This window comes from Macadamia integrifolia, unplaced genomic scaffold (genome assembly GCF_013358625.1).
Source record: "Macadamia integrifolia cultivar HAES 741 unplaced genomic scaffold, SCU_Mint_v3 scaffold_206A, whole genome shotgun sequence".
In the NCBI taxonomy this organism is placed as follows: Eukaryota; Viridiplantae; Streptophyta; class Magnoliopsida; order Proteales; family Proteaceae; genus Macadamia; species Macadamia integrifolia.
The window spans coordinates 95,451-107,150 of record NW_024870642.1 but is presented as its reverse complement, the minus strand read 5'-3'; positions in this window follow the sequence as shown (position 1 = coordinate 107,150).

The window sequence follows — 11,700 nt, the reverse complement described above, 5'->3', positions numbered from 1 at the left end:
ACCTGCATTGTTTGTTTATTTTGGTTACAAGATTCAGGAATCAAGATTCAAGACCTCATGAGCATTTGCTTTGTGGCCCAAATCCAATGGCTCCCATGGGCCCAATGACCTCCAATGATGCAGGGACTGGTACTCTTATTTTTTAAGGAAATGATCATGTAAAAAAAAAAATTTATTCAAAAAAAAATTATATTAAAGAAAAGAACAGAGAATAATACAAAGCCAATCAAGTTAGACAAAGTGGGACCTCAAACAATTTTTATTTTTATTTTTAAGAAATTGGACTATCCATTAGATCGTGTTGAACAAATGGGAGAAGGGTTACATGGTTCCTTCAACCATGGAGTGGCACGAAGTGGATAATTGTCAAACTGTCGTACGCAAATTAAATAGGGCCTTCTGTGCTAAGGAATCGGCTATAGAGTTAGTGTCACACCCCGTTCACACAGAACCGGACTGGTGACCTGGTTAACACTGGTTAACCCAAACCTGCCAGGATCATCTGATACAGTATCCCACCACAGCATACACGCAACTAAGAAAGTGTTCGTCAGTTCAGCGGAAGACTTAATTTACCTGTAAATATTCTCATTATACTTGATACCCAAATTGTAATACATAGTTAAGTACATGTGGGCCCGCATGCATGATATTTACACAAAAGAATACAATTTACATATCAAGTACACAAAAGGGATCATAAAAAATACAAAGGGTACAGCTCAGCTTGGTATCACAAGTAGAGCTCAGCTCGGTATCAAAAATAAAGCTCAGCTCGGTATCAAAGGTAAAGCTCAGCTCGGCATAAGAAGAAGAGCTCAGCTCGGTATCAACAGTAAGATTAGCTCGGTATCAAAGCTGCGGTCCCGCAGCACAGCCCTCGCACGAGCAATCCGTGCCGTGCTCTAATTCCTCGGGGACCCACCAATCCTCTTCAGGGAATTCAACTGTGGGGCCCAACCCGTTCTCTTTAGGTTGATGACCTGCAAAATCATCTAAAAGTGGTGCACACGTGGGATGAGCTCACTAGCTCAATAAGTGAAAAGAAGGACCATGCAGCAGTCCATACAACAAATCACAACCATATGTACTATATGCTATGCAATTCATTTTAAATCACATCCACCTAAACAACATTACTAAGTCCTTGGTTTAGTGCTACTACAACCACAGTGCATGTATACTCCGGGTACGAGCCACAAACTCCATCCCGCTATACGCCCATAGGGCTGTCGGAGAAGGCCCACCGTGAGTACTCGAAAAAGTAAAACATGCCGACCACCGGCTCTCAACATAAAGTAAATAACATAAATTAAAGGTGCTGACTCCAACAATTTAAAAGCAGTACGATTGGCCCTCTTGAATATACCACCGGGGTTGCCGATTGTCCTAATGACCAGCCGGGCGTATGTCTAACCGCCACAGTGACCCGACAACCGCGACCACTGCTTCCCCCCAAATGGTAACCCAACACCTCAACCCCTGTCGGGAATGGTCGTAGCACGGGAAGGTGATAATCCTACACCGCATGCTCCTATATGACATAGTACGATTGCATAGTGCCTCCACGTCCCATTCCACGGGCCACCAATGCACTTGTTTCCAAGCCGACTACGGCATCTAGTCTACTAATGCATTATACACAATGATGTCATCATTCATCACATATTCACATCATCATTTGACATTAAGAAAATAAACACAACACACAAGTCATAATAATATGAGGATGGCTAAGTTACACATAATTCGCATGATGACATGACTAGTCTAGATACAATTAAATGAATGCCAAACAAGCCTTAACATAAGGCCAAACGTCCTCTCCCCACTTACCTGTAGTGTACAAGGACTCACGCTCGGTACGGGTGAGATCCGATTCGAGAAGCGTACATTTTGGTGAACCTAACATAAGTGAATGGGGTTATTAGCATTTCACCATTTTGGGATCAAAATTAACACGATCCAATGACAAAATCATGTTTAGAATCCTAAAAGAAGGTTGTACGTCAGTTTTGGGTCTGTTCGGACATAAAAATCACGTTGGGAGCCTCTCGGGTGGGTCAGACAGCCCACCTATCATAACCCACCAGTCAGACTCACTGCTCATGACCGGCAGGCAGGTCGGCCCGCTGGTTGGGCTTGAGGGTCCTGCTAAGATCGACGGACAGGTTGGCCCATCGGTCGGCCCACCGATTGGGCCCCTTGGTTGGCCCCGAGGGTCTGCCCTCTCAGGCGGGCCATTTGGCCCACCGGTCTTGGCGGGAAAATGCCATTTTCGCCTGAAACCTTTCCCAACCTTTGGGAAATCAAATGGGGCTCTTCCCAACCCATTCTCCACACATTCAAGGTCTCATAAGATGGTTCTAACCTAGATCTAGGTTAGATTTAAGGAATAGAGAGCCATCTTACCTTCTTTGCTCAAGAACTCCTTCTAAACCCCAAAATCACTTCGATCACCAATGCTTTTGCCAACCTTGTAAACACTTCTTCAAATCCTTCAAAATCAACACATAGATCATCTATTAAACCTTAGATTCATCATCTCAAGGGGGATTTATAAGACCTCAAGAAACTCTACCCAAATCAAGGGTTTTACTTGGGTATGGTGAAAGTTTAAGGAACCTAGCCTTTGCTCACCTCTAAACATAGATCTCGTATTGGAGATCACTCTTCCGGCGTCGGAATGGGAAGATCAAACCTCTCCGCTGCTGAAATCCATCTCTTCTTCCTCTTCCTTCTCTTTTCCTCTTCTTTCCCTTCTTTTCTCTCTCCTCTTTACTCTTCTCACCAAACGTCCGAGTGTCATAAATGAGAAAATGGAAAACCCATAAATTCTATTTATACTTTCTAAAATAACTAAGTAACCACATGGGTGGGTCACTCAGGTGGGCGGATGCGTCCACCTGTGACCGCCCACCTGAGGGCCAAAAATTGGCCAACAAGTGGGATTTTGATGAAATTCGACTCTTAACGCGAATCTCACTCTCGGAATAAGGTATATTATACGTATGCGCTTTAAGATACGGCTACATACCTGCTTTATCCGTACATGGCCTTATGATATGTGCATGTACATGGCTTGGGTACACCTGTCTCCTCTGGCACTGGCTCGGACTTGTCTGGCTAGCCTGTGTTTAAGGTCACCTTTGCCATCATGGTCCATAAGGAACCCGCCTTAACTCTTTCCGGTTCGGGTCCTGCATGGTTAAACCGGATCAACCATGTAATCAGACCGGGTTTAAGAAGTAGGGTATTACAGTTAGATTCCCTAAGAGTATAGACAAAATTACATTCATGAAATTAGAAGCCAAGTAAAGGATGTCTGAGAGGATTCCTTGGGTCAAGTAGGGAGCCAGTTTAGTAGGGCTGGGTAACATAGGAAACCAAATCACTATTGTCAGATTCATCAATCCCAAACTCCAAACCATGGGCGATGCATTTGAGAAGACCAGATCTGAGCGCTAGGGCTTTTCCCTTTATTATGGAGTTGAAAAATAGAGAAAGGAATCCAAACTTTGAAGGATATAAGTTGCCATCTGGAGATAATTTGAACTAGAGAGGGGATCCAAACCAAACTATGATAGCAAAGGGGCATTTAAGAATGATATAATCTACATATTCCATTGCTTCACCACACCTATGGCAATGTTGATCTAAGCCCAAGTTCCAATTTGAAAAACCTTCCCTAGTAGCAAATCCATATACAACCACTTGCCATAGGAATGATTTAATTTTGAGAGGGAAAATGAACCTTCCAAATCTCATTCCAAACCGAGAATGGAGTAGAATCCCAAGAGCTTAGCCGAGAGGAGGATGGCTTGTCCACTTGTTTTTCTATATGGATCAAGCAAAGCAAGTGGTCAGAGGATTTGACTGAGAAGATAACATCTTTGGAGGCTCCCCAAATTAGTTAGTCCTCACTAGGGAAGAGGGAACTGGGATGCGAAGAATGGCATCCTTAGCTTGAGGATGGAGCCACAAATTGAGAAGATCAGCTCTCCATTGACAATTCTCTTAGTCGATGAGCTTCGCGACTAAGGACATAGGGAAATTTGGGGGGGGGGGGAGGGGTTAAGAGAACTGCTATCAGCATAGTTAGGGATCCACCTATCCTTCCAAATGTGAATCTGATCGCCTTACCCAGTTTCCATATGAGACCAGCCTCCAAGGCTTTCCTTCCTTCAAGAACACTTTGCCATGACTATGAGGCATTTCTGCCTCTAGTTGCATCTGGAAAATGACAGTGTGGGAAGTAGAGTGATTCCATGAATAGAGCCCATAGGGAAGAAGGATCAATAAGAAGCTTTCAAGCGACCTTAGAAAGTAGGAAAATTTACAATGCCACCCCCTAGAGAATGCCACTATTACAAGAACACCCCCTCTGTTTCACCAAATTAGACTCAGACCCCCTACCGTCAGTCACTATTAAGGAATATACCTTATATGCTGATGTCAGCTACTGTAGTTTATTTTAAATACCAAACTGCCCTTACTAAATATGAAGTACCTAAAATACCCATGTAATAAGTTACTATACCTTTCTCCCAAATCGAGACCCAAGTTACCTTTCTCCCAAATCGACGCTACCACCAGCGATCGTTCAGAGCACCGGAGATCACGGCGGCGGCAGTGGCATCGGCGATGAATGGCGATAGTGGCGACCAGTAGGAACTCGCTATGGTTGTGTAGGGAATATTGCCTAAGTCTCTCTCTCTCTCTCGTAGCGTAAGCCTAACCTGTTCAATAGTTGTTACCAAGAAAACAAAAACTTGTTCAATAGTAGCCCTAGAAAACTACTTCTCTTTCCTTCAAAATTGATTGCTGCTACTCTTATGAGTCTTTTTCATTGGAATGGTCCCACATCTTGTGCCTACAGTGAGCAGTCATACCCTAAAACTGGTTTATAATAATGTTTCCCTTCGCAACTCAGATTATCATGTTCCCTCATTAGTTCCTATCTCTCTCTCTCTCTCTCTCTTTTATATTTTGCTAGATCCCCTCTTATCTTTTCTAATTTGCATCCAGCTTTTTTTTTCCCATTTTTATTCTCTCGTCCTCTCTCTCTCTCTCTCTCTCTCTTTCGCTCTACAGTTTCTATATATCTCTGTTCATCGATCAATTAAATAGTCAAAATCCAAATTGCAAGCCTACCAAACAAGAAAGTACTCAGGAAAGCAGTTTCCTTGGTATCTTCTCTAGTCACTTCCTTGGTATGACTTCTTAATTCCTTTACTTCTTGGGTTTGGTCGCTGAAATCAGGAATTAAGTAAGACATGTCGAATTGTAATGATGTTACCTCTTTGCAGTACTCACCGGCGATGGAACTATCAGTACTTGGTTGGAACTCGTTTGAATCTCAAGTTGCAGGTATGGAGAGAAGGAAAGAAGAAGAGAAGGAGACAAGAAGAGAAAGAGATAAGGAGAGAATGAAATGGTAAAATGGTAAAGAGGGGTATTTTTTGGATAATGAAAATGGTTTAAAGCGTCATTTCATAGCATCACTTAATAGTGATTGACGGTAGGGGGTCTGAGTCTAATTTGGTGAAACAGAGGGGGTGTTCTTATAATAGTGGCATTCTCTAGGAGGTGGCACTGTAAATTTCCCTAGAAAGTATGGTTATGTTGTGCATTGCTGGGTCACAAAAGGCTAGTCCCCACTTTTCCTTTTGCTTGTATTAATTTAGACCACGAAAGCTAGTGACCCTTCTTGTTGTTATTAGTACCTCCCAAAAGAAATGAGTTGATGCACTTTTAGCACGGTTGTGAAAGGATTTTGGAAGCAGAAAATGGTTGGCTACATAAATCTGTGCAATTTGGATAATTGATTTAAGGACCTCCCTTCCCGCAAATGATAGATAAGACTTCGCACATATGTGCATTTTGGTAGGCATCCGATCACTAATATCATGAAATAAATTTTGTTCAGTCCAATTACAGATGGGAGACCCAGGTATTTAGAACGCCCATCTTTATAAGATATTTTAAAGATCCTGGAAAACCAACGTTTCAACTGTGGTGCAGTATTGGGGCTAAAACGTAGGCTTGATCTTCAAGTGTTATACATTGATCGTTGGTTTTGCAATAGAGATCCATACAATTTTGTAAATTTTGGAGCTTCACTTCCGAGATTAGCAGGTAGTCATTGTCAAACAATAGATGCAATAAGCCAATCATTAACAAACATTAATGGCATTTTGAGTTTCCATTGCCTTCACAACATTGCTAAGAGCTTGGGAGCATAAAATAAATCGAGCGAGAGACGAGGGTCCCCTTGTTGAATACCCTAGGTAGTTGAATCTAACAACAAACATCACCATTAACCAGGATAGAGTAGTGGGTAGAGGACAGGCAGCTTATAATCATTGGTATAAACTAGAAATAAAAGCCCATCTTCAATAAGAGGTGTTCAATAAAGCGCCATTCGACCCTATTGTAAGCTCGTTTCAAAAATCGATCGATCAGGGACCAAGGCAGACTGGGTAGGTGAAATCACCTCGGAGAGAAGAGATTTCAATTTGGTAGTAATGAATTTGCCACTACCTTAACCGAAACATTATAGAGACTGGTCGGCCTATAATATTCAACAGACTCGAGATTCCCCACTTTTGGAATTTAAATAAATAATACTATCATTCCAGTTGGGTGATGGATTGCCTTGGTGGTGGACGTAATGCATGTAGAACGCTTTGGCTTAACCAATCTATATGGTAGGTTAGGTAGACAGCCAGTACCTTATGATAGTATGTCATTATAAGTCTGTAGCTGATTTGCAGTGCTACGTCAAGTTAACAGCTGGCACTTATTATGATTAGCCATAAACACATCAATCTTTTTGCATGGATGCTCGCACTCATCCTTGCTTGGAATCTCCATGTAGCTGACCCAATTAAGTTGGGATAAGGTTTTGGATGTTGTTGTTGTTGTTTGTCGTTACAGTTGGCCAGGAACTAACCTACAGAAAAGAAGCTAACAACAAAGCTGGTAATATTTAAATGTTTAAGTTCCCAAAATCTTTGGAAAAAGAGAGGGGGGGACCATCCGCAGCTGGAGTCTTCAATTGGCCCTATAGAGAACATAAAAAGATTGATTTGCATAGTATGCATATTGTTGTGCTCTTTAGAGACAACACAGTTGGTGTAACTCAGTATCTCATATACAACCATCGGGTCCAAGCCTTTTTCGTTGTGAATACCGCATTACAGTAATAAAAAATCTCACTGTATACATCCTCCTTTGAGCTCGTCCTGTCACACCCCGTCCACCCTGAACCGGAGCGGTGACCGAGTTAACACTGGTTAACCCAAACCTGCCAGGATCATCAGATACTGTATTCCACCACAGCATACACACACTAACATAAATCCACCAAATCAGCGGAAGACTAAGTTTTACCTGTGAATAACTCCCATATACTTGATACCCAAATGGTGATACAATAATTATATACATTGGGGCCCGAAGGCATGATATATACACAAAAAGAATAAAGTTCAATTATCAAGTATATACAGGAAATCATCAAAATATCAGAGTACACAGCTCGGCTCGGTATCAAGGCTGGAGCTCAGCTCGGCATCAGGGGTTGTGCCCAGCTCGGCATCCTATAGAAGAGCTCAGCTCGGCCTCGGTAGTGGAGCTCAGCACGGCCTCCAAGGTGGAGCTCAGCTCGGCCTCAGAACTGCTGTCCCGCAGCACAGCTCTCACATGCGCAGTCTACGCCGTGCTCAAACTCCTCAGGGGTCCACCAGTCCTCTTCAGGAAACTCGACTGTGGGACCCACCCCACGCTCCTCAGATGCATGACCTGCGAAATCATCTAAAAAGGGGGTGTACACGTGGAATGAGCTCACTAGCCCAGTAAGTAGAGAGGTGGACCACACACAACAGTCCACACATCACAACACATCATATGCACTACATGCCATGCAATCCATTTTAAATCACATACACCTAATCAACATTACTAAGTCTTTGGTTTTAGTGCTACTACAACCACAGTGCGCGTATACTCCGGGTACGAGCCGCGAACTCCCTCCCGCGATACGCCCATAGGGCTGTTGGAGAAGGCCCACCGTGAGTACTCGGAAAAATAAAGACAATGCCGTCCACCGGCTCTCAACAGAAATGTAAATAAATTAAATGACAGTGCTGACTCCAGCAATTTAAAAGCAGTACGATTGGCCCTCTTAAAATACCACCGGGGTTGCCGACTGTCCTACATGACTCGCCGGGCGTAATGCCTAACCGCCACAGTGTCCGACAACCGCGACCCCTGCTTCCCCCCAAATGGCAACCCAACACCTTAACCCCTGTTGGGAAGGGTCGTAGCACGGGATGGTGAGAATCCTAATACCGCATGCTCCTATATGTAGTACGACTGCATAGTGCCTCCGTGTCCCATACCACGGGCCACCAATGCATTCGTTTCCAAGCCGACCACGGCATCTAGTCTATCAATGCATTGTGCAACATGACGTCCACATTCAACATATAACATCACATTCAATTTGCATTTGAAAGTAAACATAGCACATATGCACATCAATGTGTGAAATGACTATTCTATATTGCATATTCATGATGACATGACTAGATTAGATATGGTTATATGAATGCCAAACAAATGCCTTGAAACAAGGCCAAACGTCCTCTCTCCACTTACTTGTAGCGTACAAGGAGTCCCGCTCGGTACGGGTAAGATCCGGAGCGAATCGGGTAGGCTTTGGTGAACCTAACAAAATTGAGCGGGGTTAGTACTTCACCATTTTAGAATCAAAATTAATGAAATCCGATGTCAAAATCGTGTTTAGAACGTCGAAAGAAGGTCACACGTCCGATTTGGGCTCGATCGGACCTACGGATCACCTTCGGGGCCACTCAGGTGGGTCGGACAGGTGGGCTGTCTACCCACCGGTCCTACCCGCCGGTTTTGGACCGGCGGGACGCGCCGGTCCTACCCGCCGGTTTGGCCAGGGACCCCCTGCCCTCTCAGGTGGGTGCCCTCAGGCGGGTAGGGACCCGCCGGTTGTACCCGCCGGTTTTGGCGGAAAAACCCCAGTTTCTTCTCAACTCCCTCCATTCCTTGGGGACCCAAATAGGGCTTTTCTCAACCCATTCTTCACACCTTTAAAGTCCTATAGGATGGTTCTAGCTTAGATCTAAGTTAGATTCAAGTGAGGAGAACCATCTTACCTTCTTTGCTCAAGAATGACTTCAAACCCTCCAAATCACTTCCAACTCACAATGCTTCTTCTACCTTGTCAATATCTATTCAAATCCTTCAAGATCAACACATAAATCATCTATTAAACCTTAGATTCATCATTTCAAAGGGTGTTTACAAGATCTTAAGAAACCATACTCGAATCAAGGGTTTAAAGCGTGGGTATGGTTAAAGTTCATAAAACCCAACTTTTCTTACCTCCAACTGTAGATCTAGAGTTGAAGATTACTCTCCCGGCACCGGAATGGCAAGATCTAGCTTCGGCGCCACGGAAATCCTTCCTTTCTTCCTCTTCCTTCCTCCTTCCCTTTCTTTTCTCTCTCCTCTTTACTTTTCTCACCAAACGTACGAGGGTAATAAATGGAAAGAAAAGAAATCATAAAGCCTTATATACTATTCCTAATTAAGTGAATAGTGATGGATGGGTCACTCAGGTGGGTGGGTGTACCCACCTGAGAGTCAAGACATGGGATTTTGACCGGGTTCGGACCTCGGCTCGGACCCTACCCCAAGCATACGATGTAGCATACGTATATACCTTAAAATACGGATATAATACCTGTTCTATCCGTACATAGCCTTATGGTAGGTGCACGTACACGGTTTGGGCACTCCCGTCTCTTCTGGCACTGGCTCGGACTTGTCGGGCCAGCCGGTGTTTAAGGTCACCCGTGCCATCATAGCCCATAAGGAACCCGCTCTAATATCCTCAGGCTCGGTTCCTGCATAGTTAAACCGGTTCAACCACGAAATCAGACCGGGTTTAAGAAGCGGGATATTACATTACCCCCCCTTCTGAAAAATTTCATCCTCGAAATTGCGTACCTGGTTGATCAAAAAGATGAGGGTACTTGGCTCGCATTTCTTCTTCTACCTCCCAGGATGCTTCTTCAAGTGAATGGTCAGCCCATCGCACCTTTACATAGGAAATGGAGCGGTTGCGAAGGGTTTTCACCTTCCGGTCCAAAATTTCAGCTGGCTGTTCTGTGTAGGTCATATAAGCTTCTAGGTACTCTGGTTCCACGGGTAGTACATGAGATGGATCATGCACGTACTTCTTCAGCATGGATACATGGAATACATTGTGAACATTTCCAAGCGAAGGTGGCAGGGCAAGCATGTAGGCTACTGAGCCAACCCGGGACAAGATCTCAAATGGTCCCATGTATCTTGGGCTCAACTTCCCCTTTCTGTGAAACCTTTGCAAACCTTTAGTAGGAGAGATCTTGAGAAATACCTTTTCTCCTGGCTGAAATTCAATCTCCTTCCTGCGGGTGTCCGCATAGCTCTTTTGACGGGACTGAGCTGCTTTAATCCGTTCCCTAATAACGTCGACCTTGTCACAAGTCATTTGGATCATCTCAGGTCCTAACATTCGACGTTCACCTACCTCATCCCAATACAAAGGAGTTCTGCACTTTCTGCCATATAACGCCTCATATGGAGCCATCCCAATTGTAGCTTGGTAACTATTATTATATGCAAACTCCATAAGAGGTATATATTCTTCCCAGCTGCCACTCATCTCCATTGCACATGCCCTGAGCATGTCTTCTAATATCTGTATGGTTCGCTCCGACTGACCGTCCGTCTGTGGGTGAAAGGTTGTACTCAAATTCAGCTGTGATCCCAAGGCACGCTGTAAGCTTTTCCAAAATCTGGAAGTGAACCTTGGGTCCCTATCTGAAACAATGCTCACTGGCACTCCATGTAAACGCACTATGTTATCCATGTAAAGTTGTGCTAGTTTGGGCATGGAGAACTTGGTTTTGATAGGAATGAAATGAGCAGTCTTGGTAAGCCGGTCCACAATCACCCATATCGCATCCATTCCCTTAGGTGTACTTGGTAGTCCGGTGACGAAGTCCATTGTAATCCTTTCCCACTTCCATTCTGGTACTGGGAGTGGCTGAAGGGTACCATAAGGTCGATGCCTCTCAGCTTTCACCTTCTGGCAGGTAAGACAAGTCGCCACATACAAAGCTATGGTGACTTTCATGCTTGGCCACCAGTAACTCTGTTTGAGGTCTTTGTACATTTTGGTACTTCCTGGGTGGAGTGAGTACTCGGAGCTATGTGCTTCTCTCACGATTTTATCCTGTATATCCAAATCATCGGGTACACACAATCTGTCTCGAAACATCAATGCCCCATCACTGGCTAAAGTAAAATCTGGGTCGTTCATTGTTTGGTCTTGAACCTTAACTCTGATCCGCTGCAATTCAGGATCCAAGGGTTGCTTCATTATCACCTCTTGCCTAATTGCCGGATGCACCTGTAGAGCCGATAAGGATACCGTCAACCATTTAAGGTTTTCTGGTTGAGGTTCAAGCTCTAAGGTTGCCCCTTCATACAAGAGGGTTTCATCCATTAGCATCGCCTCTTGCACAAGTGGTGAGCTGACTGCTAAGTATGAGAGCGACACAGTCTGTGTCTTCCGACTTAATGCATCTGCCACTACATTAGCCTTGCCGG